Below are 15,796 nucleotides of genomic sequence, written 5' to 3'. Positions count from 1 at the left end.
ATGAAGTGGAAAAACAAACAAACAAACGAAGTGCTGATACGTGCTACCGTGTGGATGAGCCTTGACAACGTGCAAAATGAAGAGCCTCATATTGTAGATTCCGTTTATAATGGAAGGTCCAGAATAGGTAATTTAAAGAGACCAACGGTTAGCTAGGGGTTGACAGGGGCTAGGGTTGGGAACCGCAGGGAGGTGGGGCAGGTGTGGGGAGGCATCGTTAGTGGGCGCCGGTGTGTTTGGTTTTTAAGGTGATGAGAATGTTCAAAAATTAAGGGCATCTAGCTGGCTTAGTGGGTGGGGCATGGGACTCCATCTCGAGTTGTGAGTTTGAGTCCCACATTTGGGTTTAGCAATTACTTAAAAATAAAATCTTTTAAAGAAAGAAAATGTTCTAAAATTGATTGGGCAGCGGCTGCACAACTCTGTGAATATTCTTAAAACCACTGAATTGTGCGGCGCCTGGCCTGGCCGGCTCAGTCAGTGGATTGTGGGACTCCTGATCGTGGGGTCTTGAGTTCAAACCCTAAGTTGGGGATAGAGCTGACTTTAACAAGACAAAACAAGAAAAACCCCTACACTGAATTATACATCTTATTTTATTATTTGTTTTTAGAGAGAGAGAGAGCAAGAGGGGCAGAGGCGGAGAGAGAATCCAAAGCAGACCCTGTGCTGAACACAGAGTCTGACGTTGGGCTGGATCCCACAACCCTGAGATCCTGACCTGACCCAAAACCAGAGTCAGGCATTTGACCAACTGGGCCATCCAGGCATCCCCTGAATAGTACATTTTAAGTGAGTGAATTTTATAGTATGTGACTTATATCTCAATAAAATCATTAAAAAATAACTAAGAGTGTCTTTGCATCCTCCTGATTTAATAAAGTCGGTGGCTCTTTGTTAGTTTAGCCTAATTAAACCACGGAAAATTTGATAAAAATTCATTAATGTTCCTTAATGTTATTCTGAAGAACTCACTGACCCAGTCCTTTTCAAAGACTCCTAAAACCCTTCCAAAATTCCATTGGAGTTCCCTGATTTAGCAATAAATATACAGAACACTCACATTTGATTTTAGGATAAACAAGTAACTTTTTAGTATAAGTATGTCCCATACAATATTTAAGACACACTTACTAAACAAAGCATTTGTTGTTTATCTGAAAATCAAATTTAACTGGGTACCTTCTATTTTATCTTTCAATTCCAAGTTGAGGAAGGGCAATAGAGAGAGGCATGCCTTGTTTTACTGTACTTCACTTTATTGTGCTTTTTACAAATGGAAGGTTTGTGGCAACCCTGCCTTGAGCAAGTCTATTAATGCCCTTTTCCCAAATAGCATTTTCTCACTTTGTGTCTCTGTGTCACAGTTTAGTAATTCTTACAATATTTCTTTTTTTTTTTTTTAAGATTTATTTATTTATTTGAGAGAGAGAAAGAAGCAGACCCCCACTGAGCACGGAGCCCAATGCCGCTGCCATGGGCTTGATCTCACAACTGTGAGATCATGACCTGAGCGGAAACCAAGAGTTGGGCGCTTAATCAACTGAGCTCCCCGAGTGTCCCAATTCTCACAACATTTGAAAATTTTTCGTTATTATTATGTTTGTTATGGTGATCTGTGATTAGTGATTATGGCTTGCTGAAAGCTCAAATGATGGTTAGCATTTTTTAGCAATAAAGATTTTTACGTTAAGGTAGGTACACTTTTTAAGGAATAATGCTATTCCACACTTAATAGACTGCAGAACAGTGAAAAAATAACTTTAACATGCACTTGGAAACAAAAAAATTCATTCAGCTTGCTTTATTGTAGTGGTCTGAGAACTGAACCCATGATATCTCCGAGTTATGCCCGTAACAGGAAAGTTGAGTCATCTCTGATCTATATAATGCTTCAGAGGAACTAAAGGAGGTCACTTCCTCCAAATAAAAACCATGTAGCCAGTTCTTGAGGCTGGTAATGGGTCTGGCATGCTGGGGTTTCAGCAGCTTGGCCCACCCTTAACCCCCAAACTGCATTCCTGGAGGTCTCAGAGACAGCTAGCCACATCCTCTCTGATGATCAGGGGAGCAAAAGTCTGTGCTCACTGGAGCTCTCTGCCTCACCTACTACCCCTTTTGTTCTCCATCTCCAGGGGCTGCTTTCCACCCCTAAAGCTTTCTATTGTGCCGCTGGCCTCAGTTTTGCTTCCCTGGCTATGCCCTTGTCACTAAGTCCTCTTTTTTGAGGTGAAACAGCTTTTCCCCTGGGTTAATCCTCTACCACTGTCTCTTCCTGCATCCCAGCTGACAAAAGTGTACCCAGTCCTCTGCAATGGCACTTATCCACTCCCATCCTTCTACAGAGGCTTTGTGTGATCTGTTTGCAGACTCAATCACCAGCCCTTCAAGGAGAGATAAGGCCTTTAAAAAAAAAAAAAAAGATTTTATTTAGAGCTAAGACCTTTTGAACCATGTAGTACAAATCTAAAAACATGCAGGGAAGTGTGTATACCAGTTTCAGGAGAATGGTTTTCTCTAGGGAGGGAGGGAGGGACTTGGGATGGGGAGTGGCTAGTTGTATATTTAACTTTTAAAGAGATGAAGCAAATATGTTAACTCTGGAAGTGGAGTTGTATTGTTGTCTTTGTATTTCTGTGCATTTGGAACATCACAATTAAAATAGAAATTTTATTTTTTTTAAAAATTTTATTTGAGAGAAAATGAGCAGGAGGAGCAGAGGGAAAAGCAGACTCCCCACTGAGCAGGGAACCAGAGGAGGAGCTCAATCCTAGGACCCTAGGATCATGACCTGAGTCTAAGGCAGATGTTTAACCGACTGAGCTACCCAGGCACCCCTTAATAGAAATTTAAATTTAAGAATTATAAGCATGCTCACTTTAGAAAGTGTGGAACTGGGCAGCCCCGGTGGCTCAGTGGTTTGGCGCCGCCTTCAGTCCAGGGCATGATCCTGGAGACCCGGGATCAAGTCCCACATCAGGCTCCCTGCATGGAGCCTGCTTCTTCCTCTGCCTGTGTCTCTGCCTCTCTCTCTCTGTGTGCCTCTCATGAATAAATAAATAAAATCTTAAAAAAAAAAAAGTGTGGAACTACTTTAAATATTTTTAAAATCTAATTTATAAAAGTAAACCTTAATCACATCATAAAAGAAGACTTTGTAAAGCATGGAAAGTCTTACTAAGAAGTATTGTGTAGTCATGTGTTAAACATTTTCTGAGAAGTACTCAGAATTGGTAACAAAGAGGGAAGAACAAGAGAGAGTATTAGTTTTTTTTTCTTTTTCTTTTTTTAAGATTTTATTTATTTATTCACAAGAGACAGAGAGAGGCAGAGACACAGGCCGAGGGAGAAGTAGGCTCCCTGTAGGGAGCCCAATGTGGGACTCTGATCCCAGGAGGGAACCCAGGATCACTCCCTGAGCTGAAGGCAGATGCTCAACCACTGAACCACCCAGGCATCCTGAGAGTATTAGTTTCTATAAGTATAAATCCTTGAGGATTTTATAATCCAAGTAGAAATTCACACGTACAGGAGACTGAACAATCACTAAAGGCATCGGTGAAAATAATAACAGACCAAACTTAATATCCATGTGTTAAATTGTTCAGAGTGGGTATGGAGTGCCAAGAATGAGACTGATCTCGGTAAAGTAAACACAGCAAATGTATTTTTTTATTTTTAAAGGAGTGGGAGGAAGTTTAGAAGGAGAATATTTTCTCAGGGTGCTGGGCCTGCTTTATATTCATGATTTTCAATCTTTTCTTCCTCCTCAAAAGGAACCTCCAAGGCATGCAATTCCTTCTAAAAATGCATATAATTTTTCCCTCCCTCCCCTCCCCACTCCTCCTTCCCCAACACACACACACACAAACACGTTTCATATACTCCCAGACACCCCGCATAGAGGCACTGTTGGCCTACGATGCATCAAGCCTCTGCTGCTGCTGTGGAGTTTCTTGTAGTGAATTCCTAAGCAGCATGGCACACACCCACTCCCACTAGGTCTGCATGCCTTCAGTGCCCTCATCTCTCTTCCTCTCTCCTATTCCCATTACCACTAGGCTGAAAGAGCACAGGTGTCTAAACAGAGCCAAGATGATCATGTTACTCCCTGGGCTACATGGGTCTGCTTGGCACACATGCCCTGGGGAAGGAACATCAGAGAGAAAAGAAGCTCATTAAAATAACTTGTTAGGCTCCAGCTGGCTTCCCACTAAGTTTGACACATGAGTCTAAGAATTTAAAAATTATCCAGCCCTTTCCAAACTTTCATTGGAAATGAAAATTGTTTCATTCAATTTTGGCATGGAAATTTTTGTTAGACTCATCTCCCATCTAGAAATAGCAATAGCAATAATTGAAAACAAAGCCTACCAAGAAAGGAACAAAGGTGGCCATGAAATCTACTGTGGTGACTTCCGACCCACCTTCACACACACCATTCATTTGGGGAAGAAGGTACCCCAGTCAGCCCAGAAGTGACTCATTGTAGCTTCTCTGTCCCTGCCCTGTCTTTTCAGAGAGCTGATCATCTGTGGCTGGGTGATAAAGATTTTAAAATGCAGCATGGTTGGACAGTAAGCTTGTGGGTAGTTCAAATTATGACACAGAGGCTTGAGAGCGGACAGGAGGATAACTATTCAGAGGGAAAAACAAACTACTGATTGAAGAGAGGTAGGGGGTGGCATGAGATTAAATGAAGAAGGCAAAGGAACAAAAATTAACCTTATCATAGAAACCACAAACAAGGGGAACAGTATAATATTCTACATTCAGGAATGCCATGGCTACGTTGATATGTAAATCTGGCACTCGAACAACAGAGTATTATTGCTGCTGATATGGTAATCTTCAGAGGTACAGAGAAAAAGTGGGTGGGTCATGTGAAATTCATGAAATGCTTGAGGTGAACTCACTGCTCAAGTATTAGTCATGTTTTGTTTTGTGTGTGGTTTTTTTCCAACTTATTATATAGAGAAGTATTCCTCTGTACTTTTTGTTTCTGAAAAGTTTAGCTTATTTTCATGAGGTTATAAAATATTCCAGTTCAGAAGTTCGTTTCTGCTCTTTTTTTTTTTTTTCCTTTCTGCTCTTAAGGCATTTTGCAAACTGCCTCCCCTCCTTTGGCCTACACGGACAAATATGCCTGCATTTGCATATAGCACAGTACCTATTTACTCTCTGCATTGGCTGGAAAGCTCAGAGGCAAGAGCCTAAGGGAACATTTTAAGAGCGAGCACATAATTCAGCCTCCAGCTTGTCAGCAGGGGCAAAATAAATAAATAAGGTCAAGAAGTACTAAAACAGTTTGTCAAAAAGGAAGGGAAAAAAGCCCTAATCAGCATAAAAATAAGGAAGAGAAAATGAAGCTCACAGAACCAAAACTTTCCATGTTCAAACTTTCCCATGCCTCTTCCCCTTCACCAACGTAGACAACTTCTCTCAAACTCAATGACGGCTTTGCTTCATATTGTCCTGACTTCTATTTCTACTTCAAATGCTGTGGCTTTTCCTAAGCCAAATGTATACATTTCCTTCTTTCTAGTAGGAAAGAATCAAGTGTGCCGTTATCTGAGGAAATAAATAATAGATTAATTATTTGGCCAGTAAGCAACCGTTTAAAACTGAACCACTCTTTAAGAGATGGCTTGCAAAGCATCACTATTAGTCATTTACACTTTAGTATGAATGTATTTCTTTCTTTTCTCTCTTACATGCTACCTAAAGGTTAGTTTAACATGGGGTTGAGGTGTGGGAGAAAAGAGAAATATATGATTTTGGAGGATAGGAGTTCTAAAATGGGGAGAGACCTGGGTAGATCTGATTCCTGAGGCGTGGATTTGAGCATTTAAAAAGCAGCAAATAAACTCAGGTCAAAAAAATAAAAAATAAAAATAAAAATAAATAAAAAGCAGCAAATGGCTAATGAGGGTTAGGGCGGGGGAGATAGGAGAGTGATAAAGAACTGACCAGGTACCTTCTTTCACAACTCTCCTTAGGGCTTACCCACCAGACACACAGAAGACAGGTACATTGTATTCTATTGACTCAGACCTGTAGAAATTTAAACTTAGTATGGCAATGTTATGGAGTAAGTAAAAAAACAAACAAACAAACAAACAAACAAACAAAAAACCTCAGACTGCATTTAAAGCTTAGAAACCATTTTTTAAAAAGCAGCTTTCTTCCATCAAAGTTCACTTTTAAAGTTATTGTTTCCAGTGTAAGCTCTGGTAAACCTGGAGTTGTTTGCTGAATGGAAATTTGACAGGGCTCTTCTTCTGGAATTTGCATTTTTAAGGAACAAAAGATGATTCCTGGGTTATCCAGGAAGAAGTGTGGTTTTGGTACTTGACTATTTCATGAGAACAGCAGAGGAATTACCTCTTTTTTTTTAATTTTTTAAAAATTTTTATTTATTTATGATAGTCACAGAGAGAGAGAGAGAGAGGCAGAGACACAGGCAGAGGGAGAAGCAGGCTCCATGCACCGGGAGCCCGATGTGGGATTCAATCCCGGGTCTCCAGGATCGCGCCCTGGGCCAAAGGCAGGCGCCAAACCGCTGCTCCACCCAGGGATACCCCTCTTTTTTTTTTTTTTTTTTTAAAGATTTTATATTTGAGAGTGCGTGCGAAGGGGGGGAGGGGCAGAAGAAGAAGCAGATTCCCCAGTGAGCAGGGAGCCCAGAGTGGGCTCCAGGCTCAATCCCAGGACCCCAGAGATCAGGCCATGAGCCAAAGGCAGACACTCAAGCGACTGAGCCATCCAGACACCCCACCTCTTGTTTTAAAAATAGCCTAAACTCCTCCAAATTTTGCTTCAATTTTCTCCATTTGTAAGGGGGGAAAAGAAAAACCCCAATCTACCTACTTTTGGGACTTTTTCCGACCTACTTATGCCCCTAAAGATATTTTCAAAAAGACACAAATAATATTTCTGAGAATGTAAGTGTTAGCAATATTTTGGGCATCTGCTATCTATTGCTAATGTAAATACCTTCGATTTTTTTCTTTCTGGTATTATCTTTTAATATTATAGATGTTCTGATTTTTTTGTTTGGTATCACATATCTTCATTTATCTTTTAATTCATTTACATATTTAAGAATTTTTGTAAAGCATATTTTCAGTTCCTTTGACTTGAAAGGCTTCTCTCATCTACAGAAGAAGACTTCTATTCCAGGATATAGCTTTAAACCTTTTGGCTTATATATAGAATTGTTTTCTTTTCTTTTTTTTTTTTTTTATAGAATTGTTTTCAAAGACACTGAAACCTGAAGATGGTTAATGTCAATCTACTTGGGTCAATACACAATGTTACCTGAATGGTATAGCACCTGATAGTTTGTGTAATAGCATATACCAGTATAGTATTATCACTTGATAGTTTCCAAAAATGTTTGTGTGAAAATTATCTCATAGGAATGAAAGTATTACCATATGGAATCCAACCAATCGTGCTAACAGTATTTCTGTCACCAAGAGCTGTCTTTGGTAGAATGGTGTGGTTGTTCTAGCTAAGGTTAGCCTTACAAGTTAGGTAGCATAGGTCTGCTGAGTAGCCATTTCTGTCTCTGTCATTCATCAATGTGTCCAAATCATTTAAAGATATTTTTTCCTGTGCTATATGAAATGGCACTTTTAAAATATGTATTCTAGGGGCACCAGACTCGCTCAGTCAAAAGAGCATGTGACTCTTGATTTCAGAGTAGTGAGTGTGAGCCCTGCACTGGATGTAGAGATTAGTTACATAAATAAATAAATAAAATTTAAAATATGTATTCTAAGTTTATCTCAACCAAGTTTCAAAGGATACCCTTTGATCCCTGTATTGTAAACAAGTCTATTTTGACTCTATGAGTTTTACAGATTTACACCATGCTATTATCTCAGTCTTTACCTATCCAAGATGAAAAGTCTTTTACCATGCCTGACTCTGTAAAGTTTGGCCTTTTCTGAGCAGTTTCTGATGCCACCACCTCTCCTTCCAGGGGCAAGACATTAGTAACATCCCATGTGTGTGGAGGAACCATAGTTTTGGCTGCTTGCTTGTTTATTTGTGCTTTAATCTGATTGAAATAATTATTGTGTTTTCATTTCTGTTCTGGACTTGGTGCTGCCTGACATTTTCTGGGGCCTTCTGCTAGAACTTTTGGGGCATGTAACCACATAACCGCAGTGATCTATGGGAACTTTGCATCGGTATATATATATTTTCCATGCAAATACTAATATTTTGACAAAATAGTATAATCAGAACTAAGAGTTTATGCAGCTAGCTATTCTCATTTTATAATTCTCATTCTTCATTTCAGGAATGTAAAAGTCTTAAGAGTTTGATGCTACAGCCTCTCCTGACTCTCCTGGCGCCCTGTGATGAGACTCAAAACACAAAACACAAAACTCCCTCCTTCCACTTTTTACCGGGAGTACATACATGTCATTGCAAATTTCACAGATCTCCTTAACATTTAAGCTGTGGCCTCTAGATGGTTTTCTAAACTAGAATAGAAAGTCATATTGTCTTGTCAGTAAAGCTGCCTTCCTCAAATAAGCTTCTTAAGTCCTACTCCTGCCAGTTCAAGATGGCCTTGTGCTGGCTGATGCCCATGCAGCCCAGGGATTGGGCAAGAAATGTCAATCTTTTGTACCTTGGTTGTCAGCCTGGACTCTTAACCCTCTTCTCTGTGCCTCACCCTTTCCTTTTTTGTTCACATGGCTCTTGTGCTCTGTTGTTTTTGCCCTTCTGTGTTTGCAGACAGCAGGTCCTGGAAGGGGGTTATCCTTTCCCTAATCCTGTAAGATTTTCTCCCATTTGTTTTGTCTGGAAAACTTCAGGCTGTTTCCCTTAGATAGCCTCCTTTCCCAGCCTGCATGGAATTTGTCTGTGGATCTGCTCAGTTCTGGCTGCTGCAGGTGAGGCCCGGAATCCAGGCTTGCTCCCTCCATGCCTGATCATAGCTTATGGGGTGAGATGGTACCTCCTCCACCTGGGAACCCTCATCCTCCTGACCCCTTCCCTACCCCACTGTAGGATGCCTGAAGGAAGGTGGAGCAGTACTAGATACACTTACCCAGTTTTCTGCCCTTGTGTTCCCTCCCCCTTTCTTTTTTTTTTCTTAATTCTAAAGATTTTATTTATTCATGAGAGACACAGAGAGGCAGAGACATAGGCAGAGGGAGAGGCAGGCCCCCCCGCAGGGAGCCCAATGGGGGGACTCCATCCCAGAACCCCAGGATTGCACCCTGAGCCAAAGGCAAACGTTCAACCACTGAGCTATCCAGGCGTCTCTCCCTCCCCCTGTCCAGTGCCTCCTTTGATTCCCACTTTCTCCCTTGTTTCTACTTCGAAATCAAGGTCAACTTCTCTCCTGGCCACTGACACAGGGCTTGACAGCTCCCCAAGCTTTGCCATCCTTCAGGCTTGGGAAGAGCTACTTTGGCAGTCTCTCCAGGTGCCTTGCAGGGCAGCTCAGTTCCCAGCCAGTGCTAAGGTACCCAATATGGCTCTTCTATTTCCACAGGTGCTACTGCTAAGCTTGCAGGAGGCAGTTTGTTGTGGGGGATGCTGGTGATGAAACGAGACCCCCTTCGGCATTCTTCAAGGGGGCTGCATCCCCAGAGCTCCCTCTTTAACATTTCTGGCAAACAGGTGGTCACTCCACGAATTCCTGGATATTTTTACCCCACACCCCATAAACAAAATGACAATGTTATTGGACACGTTGTACAACCAGGCATATGAGTAATGCCCCCATTAATCAATTTGCCAAAGAAAACATGTTGCTATCTAAGCTTGTTTGGAGAGATGCTAGTAATAATGTGAGGGAAAAAAACAGGGCAGTCGCTTAAGAGTACACTGTCAAGATTAAAATGATATATACTCGGGGACTTGTGTGCTGAAGTCAACCTTTCCCTATGCAAGATTGCACCAACAGTACAGTTGACATTCAAGCAATTGTTACAAGAACCTCACTATAATGCCTTGGGTGGCGCCAGTTCCACTGGATTGAGGTAGAGATAAGATGGAATCCAAGAGAGATGCAACTTTACTAGATTTGTTAATATATTGTTAAGAAGCGTCAACTACAAAGAATTCCTTCAGTTGTAGTATGAGTAATTAATTAATTAATTTTTAAAGATTTTATTTATTTATTTATTAATGAGAGACACAGGCAGGGGGGAGAAGCAGGCTCCTGGCAGGGAGCCCGACATGGGACTTGATCCCAGGTCTCCAGGATCATGCCCTGGGCTGAAAGCAGGCACCAAACCGCTGAGCCACCCAGGGATCCCTGATTAATTTATTTTTTTAAAATTCATCCATTTATAGATATACTGGACCGCTCCTTCTCTCACCAGGCATTGTGGCATATGCTAGACACATGAAGATTAATGAGACAGGGTCTCTGCCCTCTAGAAGCTTACCCTCCAAAGAGGGATTCATCTGCATACTTCTCTAAGCATGTATGACAGGGTGGTAAGTGTGATAATAAAGGTATACATAAAATGTAGAGAGAGGATCAAGGGGAAGACTTTCCTGATGGGGTGATTCCTGAGCCTGGTCTCGAAGGATGAATATGAGCTTTTTAAGCAGGCAAGAAAAGAAACATTTGCAAAGACATATTAGGGTGAAATAACAATGGAGGACTGCAAACAATTCGTTTTCCTCATAATGTAGATATCTCAGGTATCTCAGGAGTTGGGAAGAGCAGTGTCAAGAGGTAGGGCCAGCCAAAGAAGTAGATGGGAGACAGACAATGAAGCATGTTGAATGTCAAGATCCAGAGTTCATTTGAGGGCACCTGGGAATCACTGAGAGTTTAAGTAGGAGAGTAATAATTAAATCAGGGGACACTTGGCTCTTTCACATGCAGTTGACACCTCCTCAATACCTTTTATATTGTTTTAAAACATTTTATTAAAAAAGAAACATTTTATTAAACTATATCATGCTGCACTTATAGTCTATGCTTTATGATGGTATGGTATATGGCATAAAGAATTTAATACTAGAGTATAAGGGCCCAGCCTATATTAAGCTCTTATTGAAGATCTGATGGCAGAATGAAGACTTGAACATAAATCTCTCACCCTTGGTCAGATGGTGGTGGTACTGGCAGAACCATAGGCTAAACCTCCTGACTTGATAGGCTTTTTTTTTTTTTTTAAGATTTTATTTATTTATTCATGAGAGACAGAGAGAGAGAGAGAGGCAGAGACACAGGCAGAGGAAGAAGCAGGCTCCATGCAGGAAGCCCGATGTGGGACTTGATCCCGGGTCTCCAGGATCAGGCCCTGGGCCAAAGGCAAGGCGCTAAACCACTGAGCCACCTGGGCTGTGATAGGCTTTTTCTATCACGCACAGGCAACAAGTTGGATCATCTCCATATGTATAGCATTTTAGCTACATATCAATGCCTAATATATGTTCTAGAGATTATTTTAACCACTCCATCACCCAGAATTTTAATTTAGCTTGTTGTAATATCTTTGGGAAAGGACAGTAAATTTTAAAATGTTAGTAAGTCACGGAATCCACTCCAGGGAAACCTTTTATTTCCAACTTTGCTGAACCATGTCCATCTTGCAAGGTGAGTGATACCTATAATAGATATATAGAAGACAGTTTAAAAATTCTCAGTGCCCTTCAGTTCCCCATGCCACGCCTATCACAAGTATTAATAAGTATTAAGAACTGATGGATGGGCAGATAGAAGGAATGATAGATAAGAGAGACTGAATTTAGAATCTTCCATTTATTCAATAGATTTGAAAATATATTAAGAAAGGTGACAAAATAAAAGAACACTCAATATTCTTTACAGGAATTTTCTTTAGCAAGATGGAAGTTCTCTTTTTCATTTGTAAAAGTAAAAAAAAAAAAAAAGGATAGCTTTTTATTTCAAAAGGAATATGTGTCTCTGATAAAACATTTAAGCAGTAAAGAAGGTTATAAAGTCAAAGGTGAGAACCTCTACCCCATCTCTCTGACTCACTCTCCAGAGTCAACCAGTGTATATCCTTCCACAAAATTTCTACGCATTATAAAAAGTATAGGTATCTCCCTTTTGTATTTATACAAATGGACTTATTATATAAAACATGCTATTGTGCGTATTTCAATGGACAACATACATTGGATATTATTCCATATCAGTGTATATGAGACACGATCTTCTTTCTTCAGTGGTTTTTTTCTTTCCCTTCAGAATTTATTTCTTTTTTTTTTTTTTTTTAATTATTTTTTTTTATTGGTGTTCAATTTACTAACATACAGAATAACACCCAGTGCCCGTCACCCATTCACTCCCACCCCCCGCCCTCCTCCCCTTCTACCACCCCTAGTTCGTTTCCCAGAGTTAGCAGTCTTTACGTTCTGTCTCCCTCAGAATTTATTTCTTGTTCTGGTTTCTATTTTTACTAGTTAGACCATGCAGAAACACACAACTTTGATTATAGATCTTGTTGTTGTCATGTGAATTTATCTGAAGGGCAGCTTTCTAGACGAAGGGCCTCTAGGTCAAGTATATGTGCACTTGAATTTTGGCAGAAATTGCCAAATTTTCTTCCAAAAGGGTGATGAAATATATTCTTCTACTAGTAGTGCACATTTCCCCACTTGCCAGACATGTTTTGTTATCCAACTTTTAAAACTTTGCTAACTTGATATGTCAAAAAATGGTATCTCAGTGCTATTTTAATTTGCATGTATTGAATTGGCAGTGAGGTTGGGTATTCTTTGTGTGTGTGTGTGTGCGTGTGTGTGTGTGTGCGTGCGTGCTGAGGCATTTGCAGTTCTTTTTCTGGGGACTACCAGTTCATGTTTTTGCTCACTCTTTTGTGAGTAGTAGCTCTTTTTCTTCTAGATTTCTAAAAGCTCTCTCTATGTTACAGGAATTAGTACTGATATCATATGTGTTAACCATTTTTTTTTTTGCCCAGAGTATTATCTTTGACTTTTTTTGTTGAATGTATGTTTTATTCAAAAGATTCCATTTGTAAGTAGTCATATTTATTGATCTTTTCTTTATGACTTCTGGATTTTTTGTCATACTTAGAAAAAGCCTTTTCCATGACAAGATTATTATAAAAATTCATTGTTTTATTCTAGTACTTTTATGGTTTCATTTTTATGTTTAAGTCTTTTGTCCACCTGTAATGTATTCTGGATGTTCAGAGGAAACTACAGCTCTACTTTTATTTTTTCTAAAAAACTAACCCCTTATCCCAACATAATTTATTGAATATTTTCCCCATTGATTTGGAATGCTGCTTTTATCATAAAAGTTATTTTGTTTGCACTTGGGTCCATTTCCAGACTGTTTACCTCTTTCCATTGATCTGCCTATTTCAGCAGTGTATCAATGGTTTTAGTAGCTGCTTTAGAATACATTTTAAAGCTTAATGGCTTTAAGGCAGTAAAATTACTCTATATCATGTTATACCGATTGATATGTGTCATTATACATTTGTCAAAACTCATAGATGGTACAACACCAAGAGTGAACCCTGAGGCAAAATATGGCAGTTAGGTGATTATGATGTGTCAAGTATGTTCATCCTCGGTGGAAAATGAATCGTTCTTGGGAATGATGAGAATGGGAGAGGCTACCCATGTGTGAGGGGTGGGGATATATGAGAAATCTCTGTACCTTCCCTCAATTTTGTTGTAAACCTAAAACTGCTCTAGAAAAAGAAAGTCTTTTTATAAGTTTACATTAAAATTTAAAAATTCTAACAGAACTGATTTCCTTTCATCACTCTATTTTCATGTTTATATTTCCAGATGATCTATACTCAAGTGCCAATAAGAAATGTAGTTTTATGCTGTTTGTACTAACAATGGCTAGTAAGATAATCTAATGATTCTTAACAGCCTGTATGATTTTTATTGTTTTCATTTCTAATATAGCAGTGTAAACAACATTGATTCATATCTATTTTCCTGATTTGAGTATATATATTATAATTTTTTTTGTATAAATAAACCTTTGGCTGAAACTACTTGACGATGTCCAGGTGTTAACTGAGCGAGCCACTGTACTGAGCCCACTAAAATGCATGAAATCAGGTAGTACCTATTGAAAATTGGAAACACAAATAATTGGTCTGTGCTCGAATGTGGATAAAGAAAGTTCATGTTCATCATGCTTCACACCCCACAATCCCAGAACCAGCCTTTGTTCATTGTCTTCTCCTCCATACTAGGGTATCTCCCTTCTAAGTATTTGGTTAGAGATGCAACCTTTCAGTCTTGGAAGAAGGGAGATTTTACTAATGTGGAAACTTGGCAACTACAGTCACTGTGACTGAATTCTGTCCTTTATGTGGTTTGCCATAGGCTACATCCTCCCTCTTGAAGCCTGCAGACATTCTGAAGGTCTCTTGAAACATTGGTGAGTTACAGATAGGAGCTCTGAAATACAAAGTGAGAAAGTTCAGAAATTACAACCAGAGGGAAATGACAAATGGCATGTTGGGAAACTTTGTCTTTCCTCATCATCATTTCCACCATCGCTCTGCCCCCCCCCCCCCCATGAGATCAGGAAATTGAAAGCTAGAGATCACCTCTACAGGACCTGCCAAGAGAATTTCTCAGTTAGGCTTCTAAATTCTAGCTCCCATTCATCCTGAAGCTTCAGGTGAGTACTATTTTAACTACCATCCACACAAGAGACAAAGAGGAACAGACGGACTCCCTCATGAAACAAAATAAGAAGTGATTTTGACTGACTTATATAACCATGAGGACAGGCCAAAGCCAGTTGCCTTGTGAAGTCATGAGCTTTCCCTCTGATGACCTTGTGCCTGGATGCCTTAGATAGAATTCCTGAATTAGACTAGAAATTGGACTAAGTGATCTTTGAGTTGGGGTGTGTATGAACCATAGAAAGCTTCAAGGGGGATGGCAGCTGAGCCAAATCTAGAATGGGATTCAAATAGGCACAAAAGGAAGAGGAGGAGAAGACAGAATAGCAACCCAGATAGAGGGAAGAGCATAAACGAAGGCATGGATATGTGGTACCGTATAGCAGGAACTACAAAAAAATTCAGTACTTTGTTTTCAAAGCATTGAATGCCAGGTACGGAATGGCTGGAATGATGCTGGAGAAATAATGACTGGCCAGGTCCTGGGGTCAAAAACTTGGGTTTTATCTTACAAATGTTTGAAGGGTTTTTAAATAGATGAATTATATGTGGTAACTGGAATAACCTCCTAAATAAATACCATAATGATGACCTTACCAAGAAAATACAAGACAGTTTTGAAATTAGCCTAATTAATGAAAGCTGGTGGGATTCTTGTTATTTATATGTTAGAGGATCCTCATACCTATTCTAAGATTTTTTAAATTTATTCATTCATGAGAGACACACAGAGAGAAGCAGAGACATAGGCTCCCTTCAGGGAGCCTGATGCAGGACCCAATCCCAGGACCCCAGGATCACATCCTGAGCCAAAGGCAGATGCTCAACCACTGAACCACCCAGGTGCTCCCCTATTCTAAGACTTGAAAAAAAATGTCTCTACCTAGATTCTTAAACTGGGTTTTGACATAGCTGGACTTATATAGTGGATCACCCCAGTAGCCTTGCAGGAAATGTTCTAAGGATATTGAGACTGGAAGTAGGGAAATAATTTAAAGCATTACTGGAATTGTCTAGGTAAGCAATGACAGAAGCCTGAACTAGGGAAGTAGGTAGAGACATCTGTTGAAGACAAAATCAGCAGATTTGCTTGAAGAGATAGTATAACACAATAAGGCAGCAATGAAAATGTACCCTCAGGGGCACCT

The 15,796-nt window shown here is 39.9% G+C and overlaps 1 protein-coding gene across 2 annotated transcripts in view; it reads left to right on the top strand.

The window, feature by feature from the left end:
* The window catches only part of DUSP16 (dual specificity phosphatase 16), a 121,451-nt gene that overhangs the window by 789 nt on the left and 104,866 nt on the right, over positions 1–15,796 (top strand). The window contains exon 1 of one of the 2 annotated variants that reach the window (XM_038576825.1): positions 14,564–14,641. The exons of the other annotated variant lie outside the window; for it this stretch is intronic. The gene's annotated coding sequence lies outside the window, so the exon portion shown is untranslated. Of the gene's footprint in view, positions 1–14,563; positions 14,642–15,796 lie in introns of those variants that run through there. 2 annotated transcript variants of the gene reach the window in all.

Source organism: Canis lupus, chromosome 27 (assembly GCF_011100685.1).
Source record: "Canis lupus familiaris isolate Mischka breed German Shepherd chromosome 27, alternate assembly UU_Cfam_GSD_1.0, whole genome shotgun sequence".
Taxonomy (NCBI): Eukaryota; Metazoa; Chordata; class Mammalia; order Carnivora; family Canidae; genus Canis; species Canis lupus.
This window is presented reverse-complemented; position numbering and strand designations above follow the sequence as displayed.